Source organism: Macaca fascicularis, chromosome 10 (genome assembly GCF_037993035.2).
Source record: "Macaca fascicularis isolate 582-1 chromosome 10, T2T-MFA8v1.1".
Taxonomy (NCBI): Eukaryota; Metazoa; Chordata; class Mammalia; order Primates; family Cercopithecidae; genus Macaca; species Macaca fascicularis.
Window position 1 is genome coordinate 2024975 of NC_088384.1, and position 12200 is coordinate 2037174.

Sequence of the window (12200 nt, forward strand, 5' to 3'; positions counted from 1 at the left end):
ACACTGCCAGGGATTTCGTGATAAACCGAGCTTGGCCTGGGCCTCTTGGGGCCTAAAGCCAGCGAGAGGCCGGCAGGAAAGCAATCGGGTGCCCGGGGCCAGGCTTGGGGGACTGACCTGCTGGAGGGGCTGATGGCCCCATGAGGGTGGCCTGCTGGTGGCAGTCACGGGGAGAGGGTGGTGGGGCAGGTGGGCCATGACAGAAGCTGATGAGGGCTTGAGGACCGTGAACCCAGCAGCCTGGAGGGCGGGGGTCAGGGTCAGCATTAGGGCCCAGGCGGGGTCATGAAGGGGGCCGGGATGGCACCACTACCGTGAGCCCTGCAGCCCTCTCCCTGTGACTGCCTCCTGGAGGTCAGGGTCAAGGTCAAGGCCCAGGAGGGGTCAGCAGGCGGATGCAATGACACCATGGCCACGTGCCCACCTGGCAGCCTAGGGGCAGGAAGGGTGGGGACACAGGGCAGCAGACAGTGCACTGGGCACAGGGAGGATGGCAGGGTCAGCAACCCTCTGGGCTACAGACCTCAGCTCAGGCGGACACAGCCAGCGGCCCGCACCGGCGAGAACAACACGCCCCGGCGTCTGACGCCCTGAGTGAACGTCCCGGCGCGAGCAGAAAGGATGACGGGAAGGGGGCGGGGCTAGAGTCACGTGCACCCGCGATGGACGACGGGAAGGAGAAGGCGCCCGGGAGCCGCTTCTCCTCGCGGGGCAGCCAGGCCTCGGCATGGTGGCCTTAGGGGCTGGGCCGGGAGCCCGCGTAGAGGAGGAGGAGGAAGCGGCGGTGATCGTCCCGAGGGCTCCGCGGAGTGCGCACTCACCGCCCGGGCCCTCGGGAGGCAGCCCCCGCTCTCCACTCCCGGCCCCTGGGAGGCAGCCGCCGCTCTCCACTCCGCACCCGCAGGACCGCCATGGACCCGGTTGCTCTGCGCGGGAGCTGCAGGTGAGGCGGACTTGGCTGTGGGCCGTGGGCTGTGGCGGGGTCGCTCGTCCGCAGCTGGGCGGGACACGTGCCTCGCAGGCCGGACCTCTCGGTGCCCGCGCCCTGGGCACACCCTGTCTCCGTCTCCGTTACCCCCGTCACCCCCTTCTCGCCCCTAAAAGTCTCGCGTCGGCCTGTGACCTGGGTGGACTGGAGCAGCCCAGGGACGGCGCATTCGCTTCCCAAGTCCGCGGCTGAGGAGCGAGGCCGGGTCCGGGGCTAAGGAGCCGGGAGGAAGCGGCCGGGCTCCTGACCCTACACGGAGGTCATCTCGGAGTAGCGGGATGAAGGGCGGCGTGATGGACTGTTCTGGCTTTGCTAAATCTGCTGTAAAAAGGAATGCATGACTTCCATCAGGAGGGAAGACACTCTGAGTGAGAGGCAGCTGGCCTGGAGGGGCCGGCCCAGGCCATTGCCGACCCAGGCAGAGCGTCTGCGCCCGTGCGAGGGGCAGAGGTGAGACCCGGTGCCACCCGAGAGTGCGCTCCAGGAACCTGCAGCTGCAGGCACCGGTGATCCTCCACTGGAGCCGGCTTCCACCAGGAGTGGGGAGCCCATGGGAGACTCTGACGCTCCTGTGATGGCCCCATTACTCCGTGCCTGACTCCTCACCCTACAGACCACCTATACTGGCTCTTCGTGAATTTCCCTCGGACCCTGTTTCTAGCCTGGCTTTGTCTGTGAAGCTGAAGGCAGCCTGGGGAAAACGTGCAGTTTCTACAGGACATGAGCTGGTGACTTACATAATGGCTTATATAAGCCCCAAACGCAAATAAGCTAGAATTCCCCTGGCCCATCAGAGGCCCATCATGAAGCTCCTTGTTCCATCAAATGAAGTGTGAGAAGCCCATAAACATTTAGCATCGAGCTTCTCTCTGATGCAGGAGGGAAAGCAGCAGAAAGGAAGGCACCCGGGAGACCCAGAGGAGCATCTTTGTTTACCCAGCGTGGCTCTGTGGTCCTCCTGCCCTTTCTCACCGCTGGGCTGGGGTAGACAGCAGCCCACCACCAGCATCCTAAAATACAGACGGTAGTTCCGCTCTGCTTGCGGTGGCTGGAGGTCAGGACGCCAGGCTGAGGGCAGCCCGCAGATGGGGGCTGGCTCTTTCTTCCAGAGGAAAAATAGGGAAACATTCACTTCATTGCATAAATGAGTCCCAATTTGCATTTTACTGTATCGCAAAACCCAAAGGCCTTACTTTAGTATCTGATTTAGGCAATCACAGTTTCAGTAGCTTTTATTTTAGCAATATCAGAGTATTTTACCGACAGAATGGCATAAAACTGACAAGCAAATTAAAAATGGAAAATTAACTCCAACTGGTCATCTTCCAACTGCCATCAGTAAACAAGAGGATGAAGGTCAGAGAGATAATGTGTGTTCACGAGGGGAGTGTGTTTGAAAGGACCATAAGCGGTTGCAGTTGCCGTTGGAATCAAGATAATCTACTTTGTCTCACCAGGCGTTTTACTGGTATTTGTTTTACATTAGATTGGGAGTGGGATCCATTCCAAATGATGGTTTTAATCTTAGGAAACATAGTTGAAAATTGCTAGCCAGAGTGCTATTAAGAGGTATACACACCACTGAATTTTATACAATCCAGTTCCGTTTTCTTTTCCATTTCTAAGTTTCTCCCTTGGCAGGTCTCCTCTTCATTTTGTGGGTGTGCCAGGATTGGAGGCTGGGGCTGCCTGGTGAAAGGATAGAGATTTCCTTTGCAGAGACTGGAAGGACAGGGAGTGTAGGAAGTTGCTAGGGGGTGAATTGTGTTCCTTCCCAGGTTAATATGTTGAAACCCTCAGCCTCAATGTGACTATATTTGAAGATGGGCCTTTAGGAGATAACGGAGGTTAAATAAGGTCACTGGGGTTGGGCTCTGATCTGATGGGACCGATGTCTTTGCATGAAGAGGAAGAGACACCAGTGGGGCTCTTGTCTGAGGAAAAGGCAGAGGGAAGCCACAGTGAGAAGCCACGGAGAGAGGCCTCAGGAGAAACCAGCCCTACCAACACCTTCATCTTGGATTTCTGGCCTCCAAAACGGTAAGAAAATGAATGGCTGCTGTTAAGCCGCCTGCCCTGTGGTGCTTTGTCACTGGAGTCCCGGCAGGCACATACAGAAGCTAATGATGGAGACGAAGAGAAGATGAACTGGGATGTGTCTCCGTCAACCCTCAATTGTCCAAAGACTTAAACACAGAACTGAGCAGGGTGGGGATAGTGTCCTCGTTTTGCTGCCCTGGGAGAAAGCTGGCTTAGGCAGTCGCGAGAGGGCGGCACCACATCCAGGGTGGCCTGTAGGGGTCACATGGTGTTGGAGTTCTGAAGAGCCAGCAGTGATGGGGCTCCATTTGGTGGGCCCGACTATCACATCGTGATGGAGGGTAGGGGGCAGGAGGAATGGCAAGTCCTCTGCGTTCTCTGTGTTGCTTGTCCAGACTCTGTGCTGCCTGACTGCCGGATCTCAGTACCACAGCCACCTGGAGAAAGGCCCCAACTCTTCTCCTCAGCCCCGTGGGGGTGCAACTCTCAGAACCCCCGGAGAAGGGCCCTCCCCACCTTTGCCTTCCATAACCTCCAGACCTGGCTTTCTGGATCTCCTCCTGCTGGGATTAAGCCAGATCACTTGGAGCCAAATCACTAACTGTCAAATCACCTAAAACTAATTGGCTTAATTATCAATTTGCCTAATGGTATATTTAACTAAAATCTATATTTATCAAATTTACATTGCCCACATGACAGAGCAATTCCAGCTCCATCTGAGGTTCCGCATCGATTCAGTTGTCATCTTCTGTGTTTGCTTGTTCTTGACGATGTCACAAAGTTTTAGCTGGTCTAAGGATATTTCTGTCTCATTTTAATATTTCAGATAAGAATTGGTTAAATTTGTATTCACCTTATAAGTGAATATAAGTAAGAATTGATCACCTTTGTATTGACCTGGTAAGGTTTTGAGACGCCTTTTTGTCCCCTTTGTGAACTGTATGGTTGGTTTGCTTGTTTCTTGAGACAGGGTCTCAGCTGTGTCGGGCAGGTTGGCGTGCCATGGCGCAGTCATGGGTCACTGTGGCCTCGACTTTTCAGGCTCAAGTGATTCCCCTTCCACAAGTAGCTGGGATCACAGGCGTGCGTCACCATGCCTGGCTAATTAAAACAAAAAAATTTTTTTTTTCAGTAGAGACAGGGTCTCACTACATTGCCCAAGCTGGTTCTTTTTCTCTTAAGATTGTACTGATTTCCTTTTGTTTTCAGCAGTTTGATTATGATGGAAATAAACATTAGTTTTCTCTGTGTTAATCGAGTTTGAGATTGACTGAATTTCTTAAATCTGTGGGCCGATATAGACGTGCTTGGCCGTTCTCTTTTCAAACCAGCCTTTCTTCTGTTTCCTCTCCCCAGACCTTCTGACTGATGGGGCAGCAGGGGGAGGGGTCATCTGTCAGAATCTGATAATCAGGTCATTTTTATTTATTTTATTTTATTTTTATTTTTTTGAGACGGAGTTTCGCTCTTGTTGCCCAGGCTGGAGTGCAGTGGCACATTCTCTGCTCAGCACAACCTCCACCTCCTGGGTTCAAGCGATTCTCCTGCCTCAGCCTTCCGAGTAACTGGGATTACAGGCATGCACCACCACGCCCAGCTAATTTTGTATTTTTAGTAGAGACGGTGTTTCTCCATGTTGGTCAGGCTGGTCTCAAACTCCTGACCTCAGGTGATCCACCCGCCTCAGCCTCCCAAAGTGCTGGGATTACAGACGTGAGCCACTGCGCCTGGCTAATTGGGTCATTTTAAATCCTATTGTGAAACGATATGATGGGGCAGCAGGGGGAAGGATCATCTGGTCAGAATCTGATAATCGGGCCATTTTTAATCCTACTTAATTGCGAAATGATACGAATTATGTCATGTAAGCATTTTAGTCTGACTTAAAGTATATAACTGCTTGCTTTTATTTAAAAGATAATAAATGTTTACTAAAGGAAACGCCATAGAACTGAAACAAGAAACAGGTGGCCCTGTAGATCCAGAGAAAAGTATCGTTTAAAAGTTTAGATCAAAGGGATTTAAAAAATATCTTACAGTAGAACCAGACATTAAATTCACACTTCTCTCTCATCTGCCCTAGTGTTTACTCTGTTAGAAGTCTTCTTCAGGAATGTCTTTACTTAACATCCTGTCACCAAGGAGCTGCCTCTGCCTCCACATGGAAGCCAGCACTGGGGTCCCCCTCGCCTCCCGCCCCTTTAACGTCCTTGCTAGGAGGAGCATACGGGCCATCATGGCGGACACTCCGTGGTGAGGAGGAGGCCCTGCTCATGGAGCCTGCTCTAGAAACGCTTGCTAACTGTGGGTCCAGGAATTTGATTCCTGACAGAGATTCTCTCCTTGACCAAACTCCACACAGGCCCCCTGAACTTTTCAGTGAGACCTCAGCTTTTGGACTTCCGTGGTTGTCTCTGCCTTGTCCGCTTTTGGCAAGAACCCCCACCCTAGATAACTGGTCAGGAGATCCCGCCGTCCCCAGGTGATGCTGCTCACTTCGGCAAGAATCTCGTTGGGTTGGTTTCGTGAGAACCCCCTGAGTGCGGTGTTTTGTCTTGGTAATTTCCCATTCCCTGCCCCCATGCTGCTCCTTGACTGTGATCCCCTTACTCCTGCTGTCTTCACAGCTGAATCGGGTCTCTCTCCCCCTATTCAGGAAGGGCTGAGTAAAATCTGCTTTTACTGCTTTGACTACTGCCCGGCTCTGGTTTTCTTTGACGTCTCCCTATAGCCTGGTCTTCCAGGCCATGTTTAAACCACTTTCTGATTCACGAAGGGATGGCCTGGGGTTTCCTCCTTATATCTGCAGGGAGCACTGAGGGCTTCAACCAGTAAAAAGACGAAGTGACCATCTTTCTATAAAGAACCTTTTCTTTTACTAGATTCTCAGAAATAAGGAGTCTGTGGTAGATGTGTCTAGATTCTTGGATTAATACAGTATGATTTTTGTTCTTTTATTTTGTTTGCCCATTTGCAAGCAGATACAGTTTCCTGCAAACTCATCCAAGAGTCTCATAGTGACCCAGTCCTGTTCTTCCTCTGACTTAATCTGTAAACCCAGGAATCTAAGATGACTTTTATTGGATTCGTAGAAACCTAGCAGGAAAACCCCTTAGCTGCTTCATAGCCTTCTCCCATCTCCAGTCCTGTAATTAGGCTCAAACTCCCAACCACGCAGTTGTTCGCCGCCTTGGCCTGGCTTCCTGAGGCTGCGGTCTTGTTCCCAACCTGAAGGACGCTCCTGCTCCCACGGCCCCTGTCCCCACTCCTGGGGCTCCCTCGGCCCCTGTCCCCCTCCTGGGGCTCGCTTGACCCCTGTCCCCACTCCCGGGGCTCCCTCGGCCCCTGTCCCCCTCCTGGGGCTTGCTTGACCCCTGTCCCCACTCTCGGGGCTCCCATGGCCCCTGTCCCCCTCCTGGGGCTCGCTTGACCCCTGTCCCCACTCCTGGGGCTCGCTTGGCCCCTGCCCACCCTCCTGGGGCCCCCATGGGCCCTGCTCAACCTCTGGGGATTACCTCAGCCCCTTGCCCACCCTCCCGGGGAACCCACGGCCCCTGCCCACCCTCCCAGGGTGCCCTTGGCACCTGCCCACCCTCCCGGGAGCTCCCTTGACCCCTGCCAACCTTCCTGGGGGCACCCTTCGCCCCTGCCCACCCTCCTGGGGCTCCCTGGCCACCTGTGTCTGAGTTGGTCTCTGCTCAAAATCCCCTTCAGAGTCTTTTTCTTAAAGAGCCAGACCTCAATTCCATTCTTTACAAACACTGGGAAAGCCTCACATGCAGGCCGAGCGTCCTATCCCACTTCCCCTCGCTTTGGCACAGGCATTCTTTGGTCCTTTGGAAGGTGCATATCAAATCATGACAGCAAAACATGAAGACGAAAATTTAAACCAAAGGAAGACTGAGCCTGCAAAGCTCTTGCCCTGCAGTCCCTGTGGTCCCGGCCCTGTCTGGCAGCTCCTGAGGGCTGTGCAGCTCCATTAACGCCGCGAACGCCCAGTGCTGGGTTAATGTTGCTGTGCACTGGGGGCCGTCGTAAACATTTTCTTTAGAAGTCCATTTGGTTCCTGTAATTTGGTAACAGCAACACACAGGGCTGGAAAACTGTCAGGAAGGCAGACAATTACCCGGCTTCTGTCCGGAAGATAAGTTGAGGATTATAAGGATTTGGTGTTTTGGGAGGTTTACCTTGAGGAAATCTATCAAACAGCAAACATCGTTAGCAAAATGAAATGTTCTTCACGCCAGTGAAAGGCCGGCAGGTAAATCAGTGCTCCTGCTTGCGTGGGTATCTCATGGCTGCGAGGAAGACACCAAATTTAAAAAAGAGGAGGAAAGGAATTAAATTGGTTCTTCAGGTATACTCTGTGTCAGCTACAATTTAAAGAATAATGAAGCATATCTTATTGCAGAGGTTAAGAGATTAGCAGTCCCTTAATTATCACAGATATGTACTAACATCCCTTCCAGGCTCCTAAGTAAATCCTTTAACTGAATCGTCTGGCTCCACTCTATGTGGTTACGAAAATCACTTAATACAATAGAAGACGTCTTTTAAGCGTATGTGTGCCTGTATTTGCTGCCTGCTGTTACACAAATTAATTTTCTCACATTTGACCTGCCTGACCCTACATACCTCGTTAAACATCACGCTGAGCGGGGTGCGACGGGGACCGGGCAGATGGGGTTGTGCGGTCACGCGGGGACTCCTGTGGCTGGCCCTCAGTGCGGCCACAGGCAGGCTAATGAAGATGCTGCCAAGGACGGAGAATATCGCGAAGACAGGGAATGCTGCCTTCCAGCTCCTCTGCGTGTTCCCGGTGCCTGGGAGGGTTTGGGTGTGGTGTCTTCTTACAAATACTATTAAGCTTGTCAAGAAAATTAAGTTATCATAAATAAGGTAATAGCAGAGGTCAAAACGTGTTGGCTGCTGAGGCGAGTATAGAGAAATGCAGGATGTTGCTTCTTAAGACTAAATCATAAATAAGAAGACTTAACAAAAGAGGGAGGTGCAGGGACTGACGGTGGCAAAACAGCTTCAGAGTCATCAACATGAAGGCTGTGGGACCTGTGGGTGTGGCCACATGTACCTCAGCGTCAACCACAGAGCCAGATGGCTGCTCCATGGCCCTTGAGGCCCAGGGCCTTCCCTCCCTTGGGTGCAGATGTGGTGACTGGGAGCGCGGTGTCCCCAACTTCTTACTGTTAGCCCCAGGCCATGGGGTCTGGGTGTGGGGGACACTCACCCCCTTTAGCCTCGCCCCCCCAACTCCCTCCGCCTGGTCCTGCACTCGGCTGGCCAGGGCAGAGGGTCCCACAGGACTCCAAGGCAGTTGGCCTGGAGCCCGGCTTCATCTGCTGCACTTTGCTTCAGAGCCCACACCTGTCTCTTCAGGGCTGAAGCTGGTGTCAGCTGGACTATCCCTGGCAACCATTGCTTAATGACAGATAAAACAGTACTCATGCAAAACAAACACCAAACCAGAAAATATTTGCTCCTTTGCTGTGACTGTGGCTGCAGAGTGTGAATTTTCACCTGAGCGGGAGCGGGGAGGTCCCAGGCCAATGTGGAAACTTCATCTGTTGCAGGAGCAGAGTTCCTGGTGGTGACTACATGTTTCCGTCTTCTGTTTTTGTTAATTACATAGAATTTGTGTAATCCGTCAATACCTTTAGGAAGAATGTTAAAGACAGGTCTCACCTGCACTTCGGGCAGCCAGGGCGCTCCATCCCACAAAGCCTAAAGCCTCCTTGGTTCCCTGACCCGTGATCTCGTCCAGGCCCAGAGCCATGGGCCTAGGGGGCGGACCGCGAGTTCGCTCAAGAGTCCCACTTCAGGGAGGGACACAGCCTTGATTATGGGTTACATAATCCATAGGGAAACCACGAGTGCCCAGGCTTTGAAATCAGACTGCACGCTTGGGTCTGGTACTCGACGCGGAAGTGATCACTCACACATGAATGTCACAGGTTTGCTGCCTGCAGGGAACTTAAGCCCGAGTGAGGAGAGAGGCGCAGAGATGGGGACACGCCTGGGTGGGGGAGAGAGAGGCGCAGAGATGGGGCCACGTGAGCCTCATTCATGCTGAACGCCAGCTGCATCGGCTTCCCGGGGTGGCCACCACAAGAGGCCACAGACGGTGTGGCTTAAACAATGGAGACTGATTTTCTCACTGTTCTGGAGGTGGCTTTCTCTTGGGGCCTCCCTCCTTGGCTTGTGGACGGCCAAGGACTGTCACATGGCCTCCCCTCTGTGTGTGTCCTGCCTGTGACCACATCTTCCCTCGGATGGAATTTCCAGTGATGGGTGGGGGCCCACCCTGATAACCTTAACACTGTCATCTTCGAAGAGGAGACCCTACTTCCAAGTCAGGCCACAGTCACAGTACTGGGAGTTGGGACTTTAACATCTTTTGGGGGCACGATTCAGTCTGTACACCCATGGAGAGGCTCTCTGTGTCATCTTTGGCTGGCAGGCTCGATACATCTTTCAGGGCTTCAGAGGGAGAGCCGGGATGTGTGTCCGCATCTGGGAAGCTCTGGAAAGATGTGGGGCTTCGGTTCCCTGTTGGAGGAAGAGCAGAGTGTGCCGGGGTTGGGTAGGTTGGGAGGTGGAGGCGAGGAGGGCTGATGGTTGCCTGCTCGGAGGCTGTGTGAACGGCAGGGCCTGAAAGTTGGCACGGATGAGAAACAGACAGCCAGGCCTGCCCCTGCCTGGAGCCCCCACACTCCTCTGTCCCCTGAAATCTGTTAGAGCCTCGGTTGCTGGCTTGCTTTCACCTGGCATTTTCTCCTTCACACGGGCCGTGCTGTGGTCGGCCTGCGCTTCCTTGGCCATGCTCTGCTTCCCACGGACTCACGCTCATCTGATGCGTGATGCTTTCCTAACGGGTTTCTAGCAGGTCCTCCAGAGACAGGACGGGAAGCAGGGTGTTCTCTTCTATCAGCCGCTCATGGAGAGTAACAGGTGCACTTGGCCTCCTCCTGCTGTGGGTGCAGTTCAGCCGTGGGGAGTCGACTACACGGGCCTATCCAGACGCCCTCCATCCACAGGCAGGGGTGTGGGTGCGGGGCCTATCCAGACACCCTCCATCCACAGGCAGGGGTGTGGGTGCAGGGCTCTCGGCCTCAGCCAGGGTTGGGCCAATGCAGTGAGCCTGCGAGGGGGAAGTGGGACCCGGGACAGACCGACTTTCTGCGTTTGCCCGTTATGCCATCTCCTGCTCGTATGCCACTGGCCTTCGCCCTCCTTCCTCGTTAGTATGGGATTGAGATAACTGTGGGTCAGGACTGATGGCCTCTGTGTCCAGATGCAGAGTGGGCCTGCTCCGTGCGCCAGCTAGAGATGGTCGTGCTGGGCTGACACAGACCCAATGTCGCCAGGCGTGGGCTCCTCCAGGAACTGCCAGGGGCATCTGGTGGATGTATCCGCAGGTATATGGGCACAGCCCCCTTCCTTGTGGCCGTTTATTTCATTAAAGCACTGGGCATGAAAAATTAGGATAAAATATCTTCACATTGAGAACTAAAAATAAAATCCTAAGCCCCCCAACAGACTGAACAGACCCTGACTTGACCATGGGGATCCCAGAGGAACCTCAAAAACTGAGTTCCCAGCTATAATGAGACAAGAGGTCAGACATGCCTCATGCTATAGACAGCAACTGATCAGCATCGGTGTTAAAATAGAGATCAGACAGCCAGCAGAACGGACCCTTGTGGTCTTGGGATACCAAGTGAAGAACAGAGTCTGAGGCCAGGTCAGGCACGGGTTAGGTCATGCACCCCTAAGCTGAAAAAGCAAACTGTGTTTCAACTGGAAAAGCAAAAACTGTGTTTCAGCTGCCACAGGGTTTTAGTGTTTCTTTTCTAACAGCTCAACAGTCACTGAACTTCCACGGTGTGAAACAATTCCAGCTTGTGAGCCGTCAGACGGTGATGGACTCCCTTGCTCCACCAGCCATGGCTACAGCTTTGACTGGTCAAGAGGCTGATTGCAGTAACTTTCTTCTGGTAGGAGACGCAGACATGACTGGATCTGGCCGGTTTACGGAGGCTGCACCCTGAGGGCCGTTGTGTCCCGCTTGCCTTTTGACCTACAGAGCCTAATATAATGCGTTTAAATGTTGCGTCTCCACCTGCAAGTGACAAGGGATGCGTGGAATATGCATGTTTGCTTACCACGCATGTGTGACTCCCCCCATCGTGAATATTCCTAACTCCTGTAACCTGTTACATACGTATCCTTGACCCACCGTTCGACATAAAGCCCTGTTTCGCCCTCCCCTCCCTGTTTCGCCCTCCCCTCCCTCAAAGCACCAACTTTGACTTTGGCCAGAGACTACGCTTCCCAGCCTGTCAAAAAAGCCACCTCACAGACGATACCCTTATGAAAAGCAACGTCTGCTTTGTAAATTTATAATTTTTAAAAGTACTTATTTGGTGATGAGGATGGGATTCAAACCCAAGCATGCATGAACACTAGGATAGGATACTTACTGTGAGGATGGCCTTTACTTTAACTTCCTCTGAGTTGCTTAGTGAGGAAGGAGGCCAGCCTCTGTCCTGCAGAGGCCCTGCGCGTGGGTTATAAGGATCCCGTGGTGTTCTGGTGAAATCTGCAGAGTTCAGCTGTCGGTACGGACAAGGGGGGCATGCCAGTCCTGTGCTCACCCCCAAACAAGGGCCACGAGAGATCACAGTGGCACCTCCCTTCCTAACAAAGAAGGATCAGGGTGAGCTGTGGCCCAAGGCCCAGGGCCTCCCCAACCTGCTCTGCACTCACTTGCCCAGGTATCACAGGGCCTCCTACACTGCCCCCACCCCAGACTCACCTGCCCAGGTGTCACAGGGCCTCCTACACTGCCCCCCACCCCAGACTCACCTGCCCAGGTGTCACAGGGCCTCCTACTCCCCCCACCCCGGACTCACCTGCCCAGGTGTCACAGGACCTCCTACTCCCCCCGCCCCAGACTCACCTGCCCAGGTGTCACAGGGCCTCCTACTCCCCCCGCCCCAGACTCACCTGCCCAGGTGTCACAGGGCCTCCTACTCCCCCCGCCCCGGACTCACCTGCCCAGGTGTCATAATGCCTCCTACACTGCCCCCCACCCCAGACTCACCTGCCCAGGTGTCACAGGGTCTCCTATACTGCCCCCCACCCCAGACTC

At 53.7% G+C, this 12200-nt stretch overlaps 1 long non-coding RNA gene across 3 annotated transcripts in view; it reads left to right on the forward strand.

The window, feature by feature from the left end:
• Positions 1-653: 653 nt before the first annotated feature.
• The window catches only part of LOC123567179 (uncharacterized), a 164318-nt gene continuing 152771 nt past the window's right edge, over positions 654-12200 (forward strand). For all 3 annotated transcript variants that reach the window (XR_012418603.1, XR_006689988.2, XR_010578279.1), the window contains exon 1: positions 654-943. This is a non-coding gene — a long non-coding RNA (uncharacterized lncRNA). The remainder of the gene's footprint in view (positions 944-12200) is intronic.